The sequence below is a fragment of the Hyla sarda genome, chromosome 1 (genome assembly GCF_029499605.1).
Source record: "Hyla sarda isolate aHylSar1 chromosome 1, aHylSar1.hap1, whole genome shotgun sequence".
Lineage (NCBI taxonomy): Eukaryota > Metazoa > Chordata > Amphibia > Anura > Hylidae > Hyla > Hyla sarda.
The window spans coordinates 230,239,062-230,261,136 of record NC_079189.1 but is presented as its reverse complement, the minus strand read 5'-3'; the positions used below and the strand labels follow the sequence as shown (position 1 = coordinate 230,261,136).

At 41.5% G+C, this 22,075-nt stretch overlaps 1 protein-coding gene across 7 annotated transcripts in view; it reads right to left on the bottom strand.

Annotated features, from left to right (window-relative positions):
* TMEM150C (transmembrane protein 150C) overlaps positions 1-22,075 on the bottom strand; it is a 225,095-nt gene that overhangs the window by 85,111 nt on the left and 117,909 nt on the right. For 2 of the 7 annotated variants that reach the window (XM_056568914.1, XM_056568916.1), the window contains exon 3: positions 11,788-11,876. The exons of the other annotated variants lie outside the window; for them this stretch is intronic. The gene's annotated coding sequence lies outside the window, so the exon portion shown is untranslated. The remainder of the gene's footprint in view (positions 1-11,787; positions 11,877-22,075) is intronic. 7 annotated transcript variants of the gene reach the window in all.

Genomic DNA, 22,075 nt, shown 5'->3' with positions numbered 1-22,075 from the left:
GGCAGGGGGAGGATGAGGGTGCATTAGACACAGTACATGGCAGTTTGGGAGCAGATGAATAGCTTACCGGAGCTACCAGCAGGAAATTTACAGCACTTTTAGATGCCGCGATCAAGTGTGATCGCGGTGTCTAAAAGGGTTAATCCCTTTTTTCACTGTGCATGGCAGTTGGGGAGGGGGTGAAGGACATCCCTGGTCCTTAAGGGGTTTCAAAAAGCCAAAAAAATAAGGCATATAAGGCAGACCATGAGTGATCTGTTACTTATCCTGCCTCATATACGCCGGACAGAACAGGCAGGAAAAATAAGAGGACTCTGAGGTAATGTTCCTGTGCACCAAATTCATCAAGTGCTATGCCACTTTTGATGAATTGGCGCTGGAAGGTCTAATCGAACGCGACTTCTCCCCTCTATAATAGAAGGAATACTAGAAAACAATTGATGAATTCCCCTCTAAATGTGCATTACATTTTGCCCATTTATCATATAAACACAAATAAAAACACTGACAGGATATGTGTATAAGTAGAGAACATGTTCTGCCTGCATTCTATAACATATATCCCTGTTCACCTGACACTGAATGATTTGTAAAGCCAGATAAATCAAGACAAAACAGCTTTATTTCTGTATTTTTCATTCACTTGGAAGATAAAAAAAGGCTAATCTCATGGCTGTCATATCTGACAAAGGTTAATCACGAGGCCGCTCAGTAGAGTTATTTAAAGGTCAAGACTGAAGTTCCGAGTTAAGAGATCAAAGAATGATAGACTTGTTCTATCAATCCTTGCATAAACATATCCTCTTTGAAATACATGAAATAACAAAATTATTTATAGAGTACAGGTAAAGAAATGTTCAAAAATTTAGAATTAATAAAAAAAAATTTTTTTTTATAGAACCTGGGAATAAAAGCCACTTAAACGACTGACTTTATAAGCAGTTGCTACATGTACATATGTTTCCAGCAATATATGCAGATTCTACAAGAAAAACTAAGCAGGAGCCCTCTTGTGAAACACCATTTGTTTATACTGACCAGTTGGTTACAACAAACTTAGATCTTCATTGGAAGTCTCCATTAACTGCATGCAGCAAACTTAGAAGAATTTTGTTTTCTAACATCATAATTTGGAATACTGATATGTAACAGAACAGGATCAATGAGGATCAATAACAATCATATTTTTGGCTAATAATTTGAATCCTTTTGGTTATACAGTATGTTCCATAACAACAATCCAGGAACACCCATTTGCCCTTTTGATGGGCAATGGGTGTCTATGTATCCATAGTAGAGGTGTTACTTCGCTGCCTGTGCCTATATCTCAAAGGCTATATGCTTAAAGGGGTACTCCACCAATAGACATCTTATCCCTAAAAAATAGGGGATAAGATGTCTGATCACAGGAGCCACGCCACTGGGGACCCCAACGATCTCGGCTGCGGCACCCCAGACATCCGGTGCATGGAGTGAAGACTTAAAGATAGGCAGACAATGTCATAGAGCAGCAGGAAATGCTATCAGAATGCTTTGGTGTATAGAGGTATTAGCAGTAGAAAGAGGCAAGTGCTCATGCCGCTGTACAGAACACTGGAGGCACTTGGAGTATTGTGCACAGTACTGGAGGCCGTATCTCCAGAATGATATAGATAATTTGGAGAGAGTTCAGAGAAGAGCTACTAAACTAGTACTTAGGTTGAAGCATAAAACCTTTCAGGAAAGGTTAAAGGATCTTAACATGTGAAGCTTGTAAGAATGACAGAGGGGATATGATAGAGACTTTTAAATACATAAAGGGAATCAACACAATAAAGGATGAGAGTATGTTTAAAAGAAGAAAAACTACGACAAGAGGACATAGTTTTTATTATAGGGGCAAAGATTTAAAAGTAAAATGAGGAAGTATTACTTTACTGAGAGAGTAGTGGATGCACATAATAGCCTTCCTGCAGAAGTGGTAGCTGCATATACAGTTGAAGAGTTTAAGCATGCATGAGATAGGCATAAGGCTATCCTTCATATAAGATAGACATAAGTATAAGGTTACCCTTCATATAAGGTAGGGACAAGGACGATTCATAAGTATTCAGAATATTGGGCAGATTAGATGGGCCAAATGGCTCTTATCTGCCAACACATTCTATGCTTCTATGTTAAGTATTAATGATTAAGCCACCACTACAATCTACTCGCTATCTGTCTTTGATCATAATTAGAGATGAGCTCATTTTTGAAAAATTCGATTTGGCTGATTTGCCGAATTTTTCAAAATTCGAATCGCTATTAAAAACGGCTATTTCTGGCCTACAGAGAGTCTCAATAGGGGTGTAGAACACTTTGCTTTGTTCTAACACGCATATGGAGTTTGCTGGGTTAGTGAAATAAAACTGTTATTCAGTATGACATGCAGACTAGAGGGGTCATTATTAGAATCACTGTCGCAGAGTCTGGAGGTGGCATCAGTATGAGAAGACCATATAGTTGCTGAATGACACAGCCTGGAGATGGTGGCAGCATAAGGAGACCATATAGTGGCTGAATGACCCAGCCTGGTGGTGGCAACAGCCTGACAGGACCATAGGGCCTCACAATTGAAAAGATTAAAGATATTTTTTAACATTTAAATTGAAGATTTCAAATAGATGAACCTAAAAAGTTTTATTTAATGTGCCAATAGCATGAGCTGACCACATGGCCGTACAGTGACACAGCCGGGAGGTGGCAGCAGCAAAAGGAGACCATATAGTGGCTGAATGACACAGCCTGGAGTTGGCAGCAGAAAGAGGAGACCATATAGTGGCTGAATGACACAGCCTGGAGGTGGCGGAAGTATTAATAGACCATATAATGGTTGAATGCCACAGTCTGAAGTTGGCGGTAGCAAGAGGAGACCATATAGTGGCTGAATGAGATAGCCTAGAGGTGGTGGAAGCAGAAGTAGACCATATAGTGGCTAAATGGCACAGCCTGGAGTTTGCAGCAGCAAGAGGAGACCATATAGTGTCTGAATGACACAGCCTGGAGGTGCGGAAAGCATGAGTAGACCATATAGTGGCTGAATCGCACAGCCTGGAGTTGGTGGCAGCAAGAGGAGACAATATAGTGGCTGAATGACACAGTCTGGAGGTGGCGGAAGCATAAGGACACCATATAGTGACTGAATGACACAGCCTGGAGTTGGCGGTAGCAAGAGGAGACTATATAGTGGCTGAATGATACAGCCTGGAGTTGGCGGCAGCAAGAGGAGACCATAAAGGGGCTGAATGGCACAGCCTGGAGTTGGTGGCTGCAAGAGGTGACCATATAGTGGCTAAATGACACAGCCTGGAGGTGGTGGAAACATGAGTAGACCATATAGTGGCTAAATGGCACAGCCTGAAGTTGGCAGCAGCAAGAGGAGACCATATAGTGGCTGAATGACACAGCCTGTAGGTGGCGGAAGCATGAGAACATCATATAGTGGCTGAATGACACAGCCTGGAGTTGGCAGCAGAAAGAGGAGACCATATAGTGGCTGAATGGCACAGCCTGGAGTTGGCGGAAGCATGAGGAGACATATAGTGGCTGAATGACACAGCCTGGAGTTGACCATATAGTGGCTGAATGATACAGCCTGGAGGTGGCGGAAGCATGAGGACACCATATAGTGACCGAATGACACAGCCTGGAGTTGGCGGCAGCATGAGAACATCATATAGTGGCTGAATGACACAGCCTGGAGTTGGCAGCAGAAAGAGGAGATCATATAGTGGCTGAATGGCACAGCCTGGAGTTGGCGGAAGCATGAGGAGACATATAGTGGCTGAATGACACAGGCTGGAATTGACCATATAGTGGCTGAATGACACAGCCTGGAGGTGGCGAAAGCATGAGGACAACATATAGTGAATGAATGACACAGCCTGGAGTTGGCAGCAGCATGAGGAGACCATATAGTTGCTGAATGACCCAGCCTGGAGGTGGCGGAAGCATGAGAACATCATATAGTGACTGAATGACACAGCCTGGAGTTGGCAGCAGAAAGAGGAGACCATATAGTGGCTGAATGGCACAGCCTGAAGTTGGCGGAAGCATGAGGAGACATATAGTGGCTGAATGACACAGCCTAGAGTTGACCATATAGTGGCTGAATGACACAGCCTGGAGGTGGCGGAAGCATGAGAACATCATATAGTGGCTCAATGACATGGCCTGGAGGTAGCGGAAGCATAAGGACACCATATAGTGACTGAATGACACAGCCTGGAGTTGGCGGCAGCAAGAGGAGAACAATATAGTGGCTGAATGACACAGCCTGGAGTTGGCGGCAGCAAGAGGAGACCATAAAGTGGCTAAATGGCACAGCCTGGAGTTGGCGGCTGCAAGAAGTGACCATATAGTGGCTGAATGACACAGCCTGGAGGTGGTGGAAACATGAGTAGACCATATAGTGGCTGAATGGCACAGCCTGAAGTTGGCAGCAGCAAGAGGAGACCATATAGTGGCTGAATGACACAGCCTGGAGTTGGCGGAAGCATGAGGAGACATATAGTGGCTGAATGACACAGCCTGGAGTTGGCGGCAGCATGAGAACATCATATAGTGGCTGAATGACACAGGCTAGAGTTGACCATATATTGGCTGAATGATACAGCCTGGAGGTGGCAGAAGCATGAGGACACCATATAGTGACTGAATGACACAGCCTGGAGTTGGCGGCAGCATGAGAACATCATATAGTGGCTGAATGACACAGGCTAGAGTTGACCATATAGTGGCTGAATGAGACAGCCTGGAGTTGGCGGCAACAAGAGGAGACCATATAGTGGCTGAATGGCAAAGCCTGGAGTTGGCGGAAGCATGTGGAGACATATAGTGGCTGAATGACACAGGCTAGAGTTGACCATATAGTGGCTGAATGACACAGCCTGGAGTTGGCGGCAACAAGAGGAGACCATATAGTGGCTGAATGACACCGCCTGGAGGTGGCGGACGCATGAGGACATCATATAGTGGCTGAATGACACAGCATGGAGTTGGCAGCAGAAAGAGGAAACCATATATTGGTTGAATGACACAGCCTGGAGTTGGCGGCAGCATGAGGAGAACATATGGTGGCAGAATGAGACAGCCTGGAGCTGGCATCAGCATGAAGAGAATATATGGTGGCAGAATGGGAAAGCCTGGAGCTGGCATCAGCATGAGGAGAACATATGGTAGCAGAATGAGACAGCCTGGAGCTGGCATCAGCATGAGAACATATGGTGGCAGAATGTCACAGCCTCGAGCTGCTATCAGCATGAGGAGAACATAAGACAGAATGACACAGCCTGGAGGTGGCATCAGCATGAGGGGAATATATGATGGCAGAATGAGACAGCCTGGAGGTGGCATCAGCAGCATCAGGAGTCCTGAAAGTGACCAGGTGACAGAGTGGGGCGGTGGGTGGTAATACCAGTACCCGGTGATGAAGGTGGGTGAAAAAAGAATAACTTGGCACCAGATGTGTGGCATCAGGTGTGTGGCAGGATCAGAATAGTAGCTGAGGCATTTAGGCAGAAGAAAACGGTCTCTTTTGTAAAAGTGTTAGTGTGCACAAGTAAGTATTGAGGATATGCATTACGTAAAACTTAACTTTTAATAATATTCTTAGGCTAAAATATATGTACCCAAATTTTTTTTTTTATCAAACAAAAGGAAAGGTGAGCAAAAAACACCATGTGCCACCTACACCAAGTATTGATGTGATGCAAAGACCTCTAAAAGATGGAAGGGAACAACGTATGGTCCATTGTAACCGGTGGGGGTAAAAACTTCCCCTGTAAGGCCCTACTCTCGCATTATTAATTCCCTTCTTGGCAAGTGTTACTCACCCTAAAAAGGGCGGCCCCACACAGGAACCTCTCCCTATTTCCACCTACATACACTGCCATTTCCCAGGGTTTTTAGGTGGAAATAGGGAGAGGTTCCTGTGTGGGGCCACCCTTTTTAAGATGAGTAACACTTTCCTCGAAAAGGTGGAAGGGAACAACGTATTTTTCATTGTAGCATGAAGGGGTAAAAACCTCCCCTGTAAGGCCCTACTCTCGCCCTAGTAATTCCCTTCTTGGCAAGTGTTACTCACCTTAAAAATGGTGGCTCCATGCAGGAAACTCTCCATATTTCCACCTAAAAACTCTGGGAAATGGCAGTGTTTGTAGGGGGAAATAGGGAGAGGTTCCTGTGTGGGGCTGCCCTTTTTAGAGCGGGTAACATTTGCCAAGAAGGGAATTAATAATGCGAGAATAGGCCCTACAGGGGAAGTTTTTACCCCCACCAGTTACAATGGACCATACGTTATGGGTCTTTGCATCACATCAATACTTGGTGGTGTAGGTGCACATTGTGTTTTTTGCACATCTTTCCTTTGCTTAAAAAATGGGGGTAATTATATTTTATCCTAAGAAAAATTAAGTTTTCGCTAATGCATATCCTCAATACTTACTTGTGGTCTGAGAAATCTCTGTAACTGGGGAGCAGAACCTTAAATATTTTTTGCACTATCCATATTTGTAAAGTGTTGGTGTGGCACCACGGTCAATCTACTCTAATGCATCAGGCATTGGTGGCTGGAAATCCTGGCTGATCCATGCCGGATTCATCTTCACAAAGGTCAGTCTCTCCACATTTTTCGTGGACAGATGAGTTTTCCTTGGAGATACTATGGCCCCCGCTGCACAAAACACCCACTCTGATGGCACACTATTGGCCAGGAAGGACAGCTTTTCCAGGGCAAACTCTGCTAGTTGCGGCCACAAATCAAGTTTGGCTGCCCAGAAGTCCAGCGGATCTTCAAGGTGTGTTGGCAGGGTATGCCATCACCTGCTGGTTCAGGTCCTGCTCCAGGTATACCTGCTGCTGCTGAGTTGCTTCACTATGCGGGTGAAGAAAGCTACTCATCAGTGACATTAGACTCAGGCTGCTGATGGAGTTGGTACTGCTCCTGCCGCCCCACCCCTCCCCAGCCATGGCAGTGGAAGGTGAGCACAGAGGGCTCCCCGAGTCAGACCTGTGAAAGGATGGACGATGGCGCAGATAGGAATGTAGATGCAGATGTCTCTGTAGCAGGTCAGTTTCTCCTCCCTCTCAGTGGGTGTAAAAAAAGCCCCCATTTTGTGCCGGTAGCTAGGGTCCAATAAGGTGGAAAGCCAGAAGTCATCCTGCTGCCGAATGGTGACAATTCAGTGGTCACTACGCAAGCAAGTGAGCATGCATCGTGCCTTTTGTGCAAGTGACTCTGATTTTCCAACCAACAGTTCGCACTGATTAACTGCTACTGCTGCCAACTCCAGGAACCACTGTTCCACCACCTCCCAGGAAGGTAGGCTGCCACGAAGCAGGTGGTCTTCCACAGGCAAGTTTGGCTCCAGACTTTCCACTGCTGCCACCATGCTGACTGCCAACCATGCTACCACCTTGCTGGCTCAGCTGCTGCCTCACGGGCAACCTGCAACCCTCTTCTCCTGATGATGATGAAGCCCCTTCTGCATCCAGCTCCCAAGTGCGATCGGCTTCATCATCATCGAGTTGTGTCTGCATGTCACTGATGTCCTCCTCAGGTTCCTCAACAGTGTCTGCTTCAGGAGCCTGAACACTCGCAACACCACTTCCCACGCCACTCTCCTCATCACTACTTGCCTGCCTAGCGGAGGAAGCGACGGATGTCTCCTCCACTTCTTGGCTGTGCAGTAGCTGTTGACTGTTGGCTGTGTGGGAGTAAACAGCATAGGACAGAGGCAATGGAAGTACAGGAACTGCTCCCAGGCCATGCCAACTGAGGGTGGTGTCTGAGGAACCCACCGACTGTTGACTGGGGGTGTCAGATGTCACCTGTGATGAAGTGGATTACCGTGTTAACCAATCGATGACGGCAGATGGGTTGCTGGTCGAGACACGACCCCTAGCTGATAGCGGGAGCTCAGGCCTCTCGCTGCGACTCCTGCTTCCACTCGCCCCGTCTGCTGTTATCTCTGCCTGCACCTTATGAATTTAGGCTTCTGCCATTTCTCTGTGCCTGTCCTGGCACTTCTCTGCCTGACATACTTATATGAGGGGAGGACAGTACGCTCCACTACGCTTAAAACAGTATCTGTCTACAACACCAGCAGGTGTGTACTTTTGGCTGGCCTTTCACAGTAACTAGGCCCTTAGGACTATAACAGGAACAAAATGGTACACTATTTAGATGTACGTACGTGGTATGCACTTATGAGGGGAGTACAATACGCTCCACTACGCTTAAAACAGTATTTGTCTACAACTCCAGCAGGTGTGTACTTTTGGCTGGCTTTCCCAGTAACTAGGCCCTTAAGACTTTAACAGGAACAAAATGGTACAGCACTTAGATGTACGTACATGGTATGCACTTATGATGACCGTGTTAACAAATCGATGATGGCACATGGGTTGCTGGTCGAGACACGACCTCTAGCTGATACAGGGAGCTCAGGCCTCTCGCTGTGACTCCTGCTGCCACTAGTCTGCTGTGACCTCTGCCTGTGCCACTCTATTGTGCACGTCCTAGCACTTCTCTGCCTGACATACATATGAGGGGAGGACAGTACGCTCCACTATGCTTAAAACAGTATCTGTCTACCAGACCAGCAGGTGTGTACTTTTGGCTGGCCTTTCACAGTAACTAGGCCCTTAGGAACATCACAGGAACAAAATGGTACACCACTTAGATGTACGTGCGTGGTATGCACTTATAAGGGGAGCACAATACGCTATGCACGCACAGGTTACACTTAATAAAGGACAATACGCCCTGCTACGCAACCTGTATTAGGCACTAATAGCAGGTGATTATGCTTTTAGTGCTCTGCTCACCCTAACTGGCTGACTACTATTAGCTTTTCAGTTGTTGCACACACCAGTGCTGAAGCACACAGTCACTGTATACTACATACCAAATTGCACTTTCTGTCTCAATCTCTCTCCCTTCCCCATCGGTGCTTCTAGGCTAGATTTGGGCTTGATGTGAATTGCTGCTGTAATACACCCAAAATTGCATTTTCTCCCTCAATCTCTCTCCCTTCCCGATCAGTGCTTCTAGGCTGGATTTGGGACTGAGGTGAATCACTGCTGTAAAAATGCTTTTCTGTGCAACACACACTGCTCTCGGTCCCTCTCTCTCTCTGCAATAGAATGCTGAAGTGACTGGCCGCAAGATGGCTGCCGATTACAGTATATAGGGCTGTGACACACCAGGGGTGGCTGGCTGCAAATAGGCTGCATGTGATTCAGGGCCATCCCACCTACCCGTGTTCCCGCCTTCCCAGCGTTCCTTGCCCCATGTCCTGACATGTGGAGCCCCCATCTTAGATGCCCTGGAGCCTGGACCGCACTAAATGGAGTATAATGAAGCAAAACCAGGTAGAATGATTTCTCTGTTCTGAGTTGTGTAACATTCCTGATGAAGGGACCTAAGAGGTCTTGAAAGCTTGCAATCCAAATCCTCTCAGTTAGCCAAAGGTATCATTGCTACTCCACTCGCCTCCTATTTCTAAGGCTAACAGTACAAACTTTAATCAGATTTTTTCTGTTCTGATGAAATGTGAACTAATAATAATTCAAATCAGGTATAAAAGTGCTCATGTCCAAAAACCATACTTCTTTTTATCTTATGGAAATTATATATTTGCCCTGTATACTACAGGGGCAGTCTGACCATTGCAGACTCTTTTTAATTTGAACATAGCTTGATGGGTCCAATATAAGACTCTACCCTTTATCTGCAATTATGGATGCTGGGAAGAAGTTACTGGCCTTATGGGCCACTGCTAGGGAAATATAGTATCACATGCTGGCCTTATAAATGAATGACCATGTAGGTGGCTTTCCAATGTGGATCATAAGACTGTGGGAAACCCCTTTGTCTACTTGCTGTTGATAAGCTTTATACGGCAACCAATTTATATGACAAACATTAAGCTGTGTAGAGATAAATAGTAATACACTTTATCCACATATTTTAGATGGTTCTTTTAAGTTTTTAAAACCATATACCATATGGATCACATGAAAAATATGGGGTAAAACTGTTCCAGGTAACCCCCTTAAAAGACAAAGGGGCACTCTCTACCTGGAGAAAAAAGGTTTACTCTTAAGGCTATTATATCAACCATAAGAAATATGAATTTATGGAACAGTTTATCTTAGTTGAGGGCAGTTGAGAGCTTTAACATAAGCTTAGATACATACTGAGACCAAATAACGTTAATGTATATGCAAAAATGTATGATCAAATCTCCTCCTCTTCATTCACCCATACACCAGCTTGCAAAATGAGGCATGGGATTAATCTGATCTGCCCCATTAAGCTAAATCAGTTTCTCTCCAACATTGGAGGGAAACTGGGCCAGATTGGCGTATATATGTGATGGTACCCTAAGTCTAGGGAGCTTTTAGGTCTGTTCAAGTCATACAAAGACACATTGATGGACATTTATCAACGGGTTTAGTCAGGTTTTCTTTACTATAATGGTCGCAAAATTGTCGCAACTGCGACTACATGATTTTTCGTGCGACATTTTGACTGGAAAGCGAGAAAAGCAAGTTTTCCAAAAATTAACTATGTAGTAATAATTTTAAAATGGACTACGGGTAGTCAGGTATTTATTAACTGCGACAGTCGCAACTGCGCAAAAAAAAGTCGCAACAGCGTTAAAAATTTACTAAATTTACTCCAGCTCAAACATGGAACAGAAAAAGCTACTACCAAAGTAAAAAAGGAAAAAATGCTTACGTGAAAGAAAATTATCAACAGGCTGAAACCAGTTGATAAATAAGTCACACGTAAGCAAAAGAAAAGTAAGGAAAAAATTACTAAAAAAAAAGGAATACATAAGCAAACATTGATAAATGTCCCTCATAATGAGCATATGATAAGAGGTACAGAAGTAAAAGGTTACATTACTATACCACTCACTGCACAATGATCAGATTTCATTTTTAACTTTCAGTTACACTAGGGACATTAAGAAATATTGGCTGTCCACATATTTTTCAGCCTCCTCTTGATGTATACGTCTAGAAAAGCTCCAAACATATACCTTCAATACCGGCATACAGTAGAATAGGTTGTTCTTAAACTCTCATTATAAACATAAGTAAGGCTCCTTTCACACTGCCATTAGAAGATAGCGGGCGAAAAATTTGTGCCTGGGAAGCCTTTTTCTCTCGCAATCTTCCTGCAGAATAACGGCCCCAAAAACGGAATGGGATCCTCTGTGCCAATTATGCCTCCCATTGGGCTCCATCACACTAACGGCCGTTAAAGGAAAAAAAAAAGGAGAGAAAAAAGAAAGCCTTAACGACCGTTTGTGGTGGAGCCCAGCGGCAGTGTGAAAGTAGCCTTATGGGAAAAGAAGAAATCCCGGCACCAGTGGCTTTGATGCAAGTAAAAGGATTTATTTGTAATACAGCATGTATTATACACGTAACAAGATGTGTTTTGGCTAATGCAGCCTTTCTCAATCGTAGCCTTAGTTCTGATGGAAGCTTAAATCACACTCTTTTGAGTTCCAATGGGTGAATTAGTTTATATGCTTGGATTATATGCTAGGAGCTTTTCATCGCATGTATGCCAAGTGTAGGGATATAATATAATGTGAACAGGACCTGAAGCATTAATATGTGTGGGTGAAACAAGACAAGAAACAGAAAGAAAAACTAATCCTATGTTGCAGTCACCTAATTACAGAACATTGTATCTTATTTATATCAGTTTTGGTTGAGTAAAACCTTAATCAAGGTCATAGTTACCGTAATGAGTTGGGAAATATAGTGCATTTCTCTCCAGAGAATAAACAGTTTTTTTCCATAAGGAAAACAAGGTCTTATTTATTCCAGATCTGTGAAATTTAAGGAACACTGGTCATTGATGTAACTCCAGTCTGAATAGATTTAGGCTAAGTAAGCCAAGTCTTACTTCCCACATAACAAGAAACACATTTGTCTACCGCTAAAAGAGTCAATGGGCTTTTCTTTAAACCACATTTATTTCAGTTTTTTTTTTTTAAGTATTCCAATATCTCTTCTACTGCTAAATAGTAACACATGTACGAAATACAGTCCAAACTTTACATTGTTTTCAATCAAAGCTTTTTTTTTTCTTCAGGGCTCATACACATGATGGATGTATTAAAGGGGTACTCTGCTGCTCAGCATTTGGAACGAACTGTTTGTTCCAAAGGCTGAGCAGCAGAGTACCACTTTAAAGAGTACCTGTCACCAAACTATACTTTTAATATATTGTAATTATAATGTAATTATAGGACACTTTGCTATTTACTCGCTGTTAAAATTCTCAACCTTTTGTATGTTTTTAATGTGATTGAAAAAACAGCCACTAGGTGGCTCTGTTCTGTTCCCTACGCAAGTCAAACAGTTAGATTGGTCTCCTCCCGGCCTGGCAGTAGACCAAACTCAGGACGTGCGTGTGGGGCATTGCGAGGCACAGCTCTCGCAGGATTCAGTGACATTGCGCCTGCTTGGGAACGCCCACTTTCTCCTGCCTGGAGCTCAGACAATGCGAGCAAGGGATAAGATATGACACAGAGATTTTTAAAGCTTGGAAAACATTTTTTAAGGGCAGGAGGGGTGTTAGGAGTAGTTAGGGAATATAATCTGAGTTAGTTTAGAAAATATGGTTTGATAACAGGTACTCTTTAAAGATCCGTTTGGGGTATGGTTTTGTAACAGGGCATATATAGAAGTCTATGGACTTGGAAATATAGTCTATTTCCCATGTGATGCTAAATTGTACTAGTCAGTTGCCCTGGTGCTTCACCAGTTGTAGGAAGCTGAAAGTCACTCTTATATTCACTCAATAAAGTCACTCAATATTCCGTGAGGCAGACTGAAAGTACAAAACATTTTATGGCCTAATAAGAGTATAACAGACCCTTTCTGGCTATCAGAAAAAAACTTTGGTTAAGGGTACAAAGGGGTGCACATACATTTGGATCAGTTCAGTTTCTGCTACAATGGATCATTTTTGTGTGATGTCTTGGTTGAATAAGCTTTATATTTTTTATATAAAACATTTAATTGCTTTCAACATCTTTGTTTTGAAGGTCTAAGTTATGCTGGAGTAACCTGTTTACATGCTATGGGAAAATTTTCTACATTTCACTTACATTCATTTTTCTAAAGTCTGTGTCTGAATGAAAAAACAAATAAGAATTCTATTTTATGCGTCTTGCAGGAAGTGGGAAAGACACACTAAAGATTATGAGTAGCCTGCCTGCCAAGGACCCAACAGGATGGCACTGTTGGCAGCTTACAACCCCTAGATCATGTAAAGCATGTATGCCATAAACCAAACCTCACACCGAAAACAACATTTTAACTATTCGCTGACAGCTGTAGTCCACACATTTGAGTATAACTCAATGTATTACTCTGGACTACAGCTCTAGCTTAAGAGTTAAAATCAATATTGTCCTCTAAAAATGCCACAGTCTAGCCCTGGCCTTAGGCTGTGTTCGCACAAAGTATTTTAATATTTGCTTAGTATTTTTAAGAGTGGAACTAACACAGAGAAAAAACTACATTACAAAACTATGCACTTTTTTCTGTATTTTGGACCCACTCCTGGTTTTGGCAGGTCGTTACATTGTATTGAGTTTTTGTCTCTTATCTTGTGATTTTTCCCGTTGACTTGTATGGGACTTTAAACATAAACCCTGCCCCTGGCAAATGGGGGTGAGTAAGTGTTAAATCACCTATCCTATGTTTGTTGTTGACATATAAGTAACATGTGTGCCAAGTTTCATGTTAATATCTTTAGCCGTTTGGACGTTTTTGTGGAACATACATACATACACACACACAAACATTGAGTTTTATATATATATATATAGATTGAGCAATGTCTTGGAGCTAACAGGATATCTGTAAGCATTATACTGATCAGCATAATACACTGCAATACAGAAGTATTGAATCAATCAATTAAATTGTCAAGCCCTCTAGTGGGGGAGTTAAAAAATGACTAGTTTTGTTTTAAAGAGGCAGCATCTAAAGGTACTTTTCTATATTTGAAAAGCTTGGAAACCCCCTTTTAATATTTGAGGGTTATTAGGCATGAAAGCATCATCGCTCCCAGATCCCACATATACACTATCATCATGCACACAAAAATGTTTTATCCTTTACTTTCTTAAGAAGAAAATAAGGTTTTTCCCAGTAAATGGGGAAAAGTATGTTTTGCACAATGGGGAAACTCCCAGGTAATATTAAAATTTTCAAACCATGAATTTCGGAAACTTTTACTTTGGTTTGCCGCAGTTTCCATCAGCTTCACTGTCCCCATTAGTTTGTTAAAATAAATGAAACAAATAGAAAAACCATGTAATACTGCTACCCAGAGGTAATATAAGCTATTGTGTTAACACTCCCTATATGATGTTATATCTTGTTCACACTGGAGTCATGACACTTTTTTCACATGATTCATAATGCATATAAGGGATCTGTTATGATATGGCAACCCACCCAATCCAGTATTAACCATATTTACCCTAGAAAACTTAGTTAAGCATTTTATGAATATACTTTTTATACAGCTTTCTTCATTGAAACTTCACTCAACCCCTCACCACACTCCGATCCAACATCAAACTTTTTGTATGACTGTAAACCCTGCAATTCTGCAGAGTTGACTGACACTATCATAGCCATTGATCATAGATCAGAAAAAAAATGCATAAAAAGAGAACAAAACTCTCATGTAAACAAAAATTGTAGCAATAAATCTAGGGATGGCATTACAAAAAATTTGCCCCCAAACAGCCTCATAGGCAGATAAATAAACAAGTTATAGGGGTCAGAATAGGTTGATTTTAAGCATGCATAAAGGGGTACTCCAGTGGAACACTTTGTTTTTTTTAAATCAACTGGTGCCAGGGGTTAAACAGATTTGTAAACTACTTCTATTAAAAAATCTTAAAGGGGTACTACCGTGCTGACAACTTATCCCCTATCTAAAGGATAGGGGATAAGTTGCTGCTGGGGACCCCCAGGATCTTGCATGTAGCACCCCGCTCTCATCAGGCCCCAAAGCGAAAATCCGCTCCGGGTCTGATGACGGGGCCGGTGATCGTGACGTCACAGCTCCGCCCCAGTGTGACGTCACGCTCCGCCCCCTCAATGCAAGTCTATGGCAGGGGCGAGACTGCTGTCTCGCCCCCTGCCATAAATTTACATTGAGGGGGCGGAGAGTGACGCCACACGAGGGCGGAGCCATGACGTCACTATACTCCAGCCCCGTGATCGGCAGTCATCAGACCCGGAGCGATGTTCGTTCCGGGACCTGATGAGAGCGGGGTGCTGCATGCAAGATCGCGGGGGTCCCCAGCGGCAGGACCAAGCGCGATCAGGCAACTTATCCCCTATACTTTAGATAGGGGATAAGTTGTCAGCACGGTAGTACCCCTTTAATCTTTCCAGTACTTTTTAGGGTCTGTATACTGCAGAGGAAATGGTTTTCTTTTTGGAACACAGAGCTCTCTGCTGACATCATGACCACAGTGCTCTCTGATGACATCTCTGTCCATTTTAGGAACTGTCCAGAGCAGCATATGTTTTCTATGGGGATTTTCTCCTACTCTGGACAGTTCTTAAAATGGACAGAGATGTCAGCAGAGAGCACTGTGGTCATGATGTCAGCAGAGAGCTTTGTGTTCCAAAAAGAAAACCATTTCCTCTGTAGTATTCAGCAACTAATAAGTATTGGAAGTACGGGATTAAGATTTTTTAATAGAAGTAATTTACAAATCTGTTTAACTTTCTGGCACCAGTTGATTTAAAAAAAAGTTTTCCACGGGAGTACCCCTTTAAGCATACTTTTATTTTACTACATATAAGTAGTAAAATATTACAAAAACTATATGGGTATCGTAATTATACTGGCCTACAGAATAACGATAACATGCCAGTTTTACTGTAAAGTGCACTACATAAGGCCAGAGTAATAACCAGAGGCTATTCAGGATTGGAGAGGTAAGTTTCAGTTTGTTATTTTAATGCATTTTGGAGACGTTAAAATGTTATTATTTTTTTTCAATATGGATACCACTTTGAGGCCAAAATGGGCCTAGACTAAAAGAGGTTAAGAAACTTTCATTCAGAATGGATTCATAGGATTAGTAATCTGCATTTACCTCATTGTTATGTAGAAGAATTCTATGTTGGCTAAGAAGTCAGATTTTCATCTTAGGCATTGCTGCTGTGAGTCCTCAAAGTCTGGGGGAAGTACTGACAATATTTCTTTCTTACTTACAGCCCAGACTTGAGCCATTGATGCTTTGCATCTTATGATTCACATTCATTTTCAGATTACTGATATTGCGTAAGAATTTCAAAATAATTCTTCCAGAAAATGAATTGAAACATCCTATTAAAACGACTCCAACATTCTAAGCCAGAACATATGTTGGAAATTATAAATTGGGAAAGAAGGGTTATTTCAACAATGGTTTAGTGACCTGACAACATTACTTGTAAAGTTGATCAGCGTGAGAAATTATTTTATGAGACACATGCATACTGAAACGCTTTTATAGCACTTCACCACATGTAGTTTGATGAATAAAAAATGGATTCTGGAAATGACCAGAATTGCTCTGTTTGCTATCACTTTATTGTTACAATATAAGTAGGTATCATAACACCATTTAGGTAACTGATGAAAAAAGTTAATTATATGCATGTTTTTATAGTATTTCACTTATGGGTGCAGGTATAGGTACAGAAATAAGACTTTGAGTCCAGTAAGGGAGGCCCATTCTGTACAATATCATTCCTGAAGTTAGGACATCATAGCCTTCACATGACAAGTCATATCAGTCCCATTGATTGGATTAAAGGGGTACTCCACTGGAAAACATTTTTTTTTTTAATCAACTGGTGCCAGAAAGTTAAACAGATTTGTAAATGAATTCTATTAACCCCTTAAGGACCAAGCATTTTTCCATTTTTGTACTTTCATTTTTTCCTCCTTACCTTTTAAAAATCATAACCCTTTCAATTTTGCACCTTAAAATCCATATGATGGCTTTTTTTTTTGCGCCACCACTTCTACTTTGTAGTGACATTAGTCATTTTACCCAAAAATCTATGGCGAAACGGGAAAAAAAAAATCATTGTGCGACAAAATTGAAGAAAAAATGCCATTTTGTAACTTTTGGGGGCTTCCTTTCTATTCCCGCCATACCTCCATGGTCACTAAACATTGTGCTGAGGTACATCAGGGTGATTTCTCTTTCATGACCTTGCAAGGAATTGAGAGGGTTAATCCCTCTATGAGAGGTGGCAATTATAGGCAGAAAATATTTGACAGTGAGGTCTCCTGGATCTTGGAACTTGATACGCGGTTCCCTAAGGGGTTAAACCCTAAGGATGTTTTTACATTATTAGGTTTATTTATTTATATGTATTCTTGTCTGAATTTTACTTACTATGTTATAATATTAGTTTTTCTACATAGGGCCTCCTTTTTCACATAGCATACATCTCCAATTTAGCATAGATAGGCATCTTACAGGATTATATACTATACTACATTTTATTTTATGTTTTATATTTATGTATATATATATATATATATATATATATATATATATATATTTATATATTTTTTCGGTAATATTGCCTCTCTTTCATACAGCTATTATATATGTTTTTATTGTTATAACAAAACTTGCTATTTTTTGCTATTTTGTCAATTAATATGTTGTTTATATTTTGAATATTTATGGTGTTTTGTATTTCCTTTGTGGGGTTGCACACATTACCCTGCACCAGGTGTTTCCTGTGCAGGTTGATGGGTCTCCTCCCTATCAATGTATGGCTGTAACCAACGGCACATTAGTATGAGTAAGGCTGGCAAGACCGTCTGAAACGCGTTACTGTTATCCTGTCATGTCGTGTTGGAAATAAAGAATCAGCTTTTATTTGCACAAGTTTCTGTGCTGGACCTTCGTTCTTATTTGGCTGGATTTTCCGGTGTTGGTTCACAATGGTCAGTATGCAGAGCTCTGGCTCCCGAGGTGAGCTGAAGCACTCCTCCAGTAACTTCTTACTTATATAGGTTTGATTTTGTCATACTTCTGGAAAAAATCATAACTACATGCACGAAAATTAATACGTTTAAAATTGTCCTCTTCTGACCCCTGTAGCTTTATTTTTCTACGTACGGGGCGGTATTAGGGCTCATATTTTGTGCCGTGATCTGAAGTTTTTATCGATACCATGTTTGTTTTGATCGCTTAACATTTTTTTATGGTATAAAAAGTGACCAAAAATACACTATTTTGGACTTTGAATTTTTTTTCGTGTATGCCATTGACCGTGTGGTTTAATTAATAATATATTTTTATAGTTCGGACATTTACGCACGCAGCGATACCACATATGTTTATTTATTTTTTTATACAGTTTTTTTTTATGGGAAAAGGGGGGTGCTTCTGACTTATTAGGGAAGGGTTTACATCACATTTATTAACTCTTTGTTTACACTTCTTTTTTGCAATGTTATAGCCCCCATAGGGGGCTATAACATGCATTACACTGATTGCAGGCATTGTTCAATGCATTGCCGTAGCATTGCATTGATCAGTGTTATCTGCACTTGATTGCTCAAGCCTGGATCTTTGGCTTGGAGCAATCAAATGACGATCAGAAAGCGTGGAGCCAGGTAGGGAGCCTCCCACTGTCCTCTCAGCTGATTGGGACGCCACAGCGGTCCCAAACAGCTCCTCTGAGCTAACCGGCATCATATTCTCCAGTTTTAGATGCCGCGATCAACTTTGATATCTGGTATTAGTCGTGGGTCCCGGTTGCTGACAGCAACCGGGACCCCGCAGATACGAAGCACGCTCAGCTTCTGAGCGCGCTTCACAGATCGGGAGCCGGCCACGGACGTAAATATACGTCTGTGGTCGTTAAGGGGTTAAAAAATCTTAATCCTTGCAGTACTTATTAGCTGCCATATGATCCACAGGAAGTTCTTTTCTTTTTGAATTTCCTTTCTGCCTGACCACAGTGCCCTCTCGTGACACCTCTGTCCATGTCAGGAACTGTCCATAGTAGGAGCAAATCCCCATTGAAATCCTCTCCTGCTCTGGACAGTTCCTAAAATGGACAGAGGTGTCAGCAGAGAGCACTGTGGTCAGGCAGAAAGGAAATTCAAAAAGATCATACGGCAGCTGATGAGTACTGGAAGGATTAAGATTTTTTAATAGAAGTAATCACAAATCTGTTTAATTTTAATTAAATTTTCTTTGATTTTTATTCCTACTACAGATAAACTGCTTGAAGTGGTTTATTGCCCTCTTATAGTGAAAAAAAAAAAACATGTTCACATGCCAAGTTTTATGATAAAAAGTAACTATGTATGGTCCCCATTCCCTTTTTAACTTAAAGGGTACCTGTCACTAAGTTTTACCGATGTATTAGAGGTTAATATCACGTGCCCTACCATGCCTTGATGTCTGCTGGCACATCTATAAATGAGAAGAAAACAACTTTTTTAAATGTCACATGCAGTATGTAAATGAGGCTCAACTAGTCAACAAATATGCTCAAATAGTCTGGCTTGCTCAAGTATCTGGCTTGCTGAAGTAGTCACGGAACCCCCGGGCTGTAATCACTACTATCCAAACATGATTGACAGTCTAGCTGTGAGCAACGACACCAGGCCCTGATTGAGCTGCTCAATAATCCCTAGATAGGTCTTATTTGAGCCTGTATAGGGGTGATTGCAGCACGGGGAGCTGTGACTACTTTAGCAGCCTCATGCCCAACTGAATATTTAAAGGGGTGCTCCACTGGCCAGCATTCGTGGCATGGCCGTGACATCACGAGGGGCGTGCCTGAACCCCGCAGCGCGAAAACAGCGTTCGGAACATTTAGTTCCGAGCGCTGACCAGTGGAGTACCCCTTTGAGCCTCATTTGCATACTGCTTGTGACATTTATTAAAGCTGTTTTCTCCACATTTACAGACGTGCCAGCAAACATCCAGGCCAAGTAGGACACGTGATATTAATCTTTATTATGTTTTGCCACTGATTATATAGGGTAAATCTTGGTGACAGGTTGCTTTTAACTTGTGGTATTAAAACTTTCTGAAATACCATTACATGACGATGACCCCCACTGACAAATTTGACAGCAACTAATTAAAAAGTTTGGTTCTGCCAGTTTACCAAACTGGCAGAACCAAAACTCCTGGTTCTGACCAAACTATCTGTCCAAATCTGTACGTCATCTAACTGTAAAATATTATGCATATGTATTTTTTAATATACGATATCATTGTTGAATATATATATCTCTCTCAAGGTTATAGAAGCCACGTATTTAAGCTCACCAGTTGTCACTGTATATTATATATATATAAATACATATATATATATATATATATAAAACCATAAATGGCGCAGCACTCGAATATCCAAAAACAACAGAGAGAGAATACATGTAGCTTGGATGAACAAAACCATATGTGACGTGACGTCAGGATACTCCAGCCCCGTGATCGGCAGTCATCAGACCCGGAGCAATGTTCGCTCCGGGGCCTGATGAGAGCGGGGTGCTGCGTGCGAGATCGCGGGGGTCCCCAGCGGCGGGACCCTGCGCGATCAGGCAACTTATCCCCTATCCTTTAGGGGATAATTTGTCAGCACGTTAGTACCCCTTTAAGAACAATCCTAGCAATATTGTATTGCCTAGTAAATGTATATAACAGATGCAGACACACACACAAAATACAAATATATGTATAAGTATGTATACAATTTAAATGTGATAATTTAAATAGAAATACACAAACTGAAATGGACACATAGATAATGCGAATGTTCACCTACCTTTCATGTACCGCACTTTACTGTCACTCAACTGCACACTGCATCAGTTGTATTCTCTGTTGCAAGACATATTGAAAGCCCAAACAGCAGTGAGGCCCAATACAGCTTCACAGCGCCATCTGTAGGTTTTTTATCCAAATTAATTGCAAATTAATTGCAAACACTACAGCTGCTATTGAAACAGGTATATCCCTTATTTTCTTTGTTATCAAACTGACTGTAGTAGTCCTGTACAGATAATAAGTGTTATCCTACTACAAAAGTCTTGTGTGTTCTAAAGGGTAGTCAAATAATTTCTTCTTTCAACCAGTGATATGCCAGAGCAGTGCAAAATTATGTTGTTGTCTACACTTCCTTTGACTGGCACAGAAGCAGTGAATAAAAAAATATAGGCTGGATAACACTGGGCTCTAGCCATGCTTGGTAATGCCCCCTTAGCACTTGGGACACATCATTTACATATTAAAAAATATATATTAACAAAAAGGATATATCTTGCCACTGGAAATGACTGAGGACATAATTAAAGTATGCCTAGAATCCTGATAAATAGCCCTATTGCAGCTTTACACCCATCTTTTATTGATGACAGACCCACTTAAATCTTAATCATCGTATTATATAAAGTTGTGTGTAATATTCAAATATACCCTATATTTTAATTCTTCATCATTTTCCAAAATCTCTGCTTCTGTAAACTCAATTCATGTGAGTGGGACTGAACACCTTTCTAATCCATTTTTCCTTTAAATTATTGCTTCCTGCCAACAAGAGGTCACATTTCCTTCTACATTGAGGCTGAAATATGTCCTGACAGTGTCCATTTGATTCCGTAAAAAAAAATAATAATAATTTAGCTCTAGGAAAAATAAAGGCAAGCCCAGAAAACGCTGCTGCCAATCCAACAGTATATCATTGTATCTTTTGGCATATTATAATTAATTATGACAATTATTTATGAGTGTGGAAATTATTACATCTAATTTATTGGTTCAAAAATCCAATTGGCTTACAACATGATTTTTAGTAGATACGTCTTTATTAAGCAATTATATTTTCATATGGGCCAATGCAAAAATGCATTTCCTATTATTTTTACTTTGTGCTATTGACAAATACACATACATCAAAAGACTATTGTCCAAACAGCAATTATACATCCACCTCCTTAACCCCT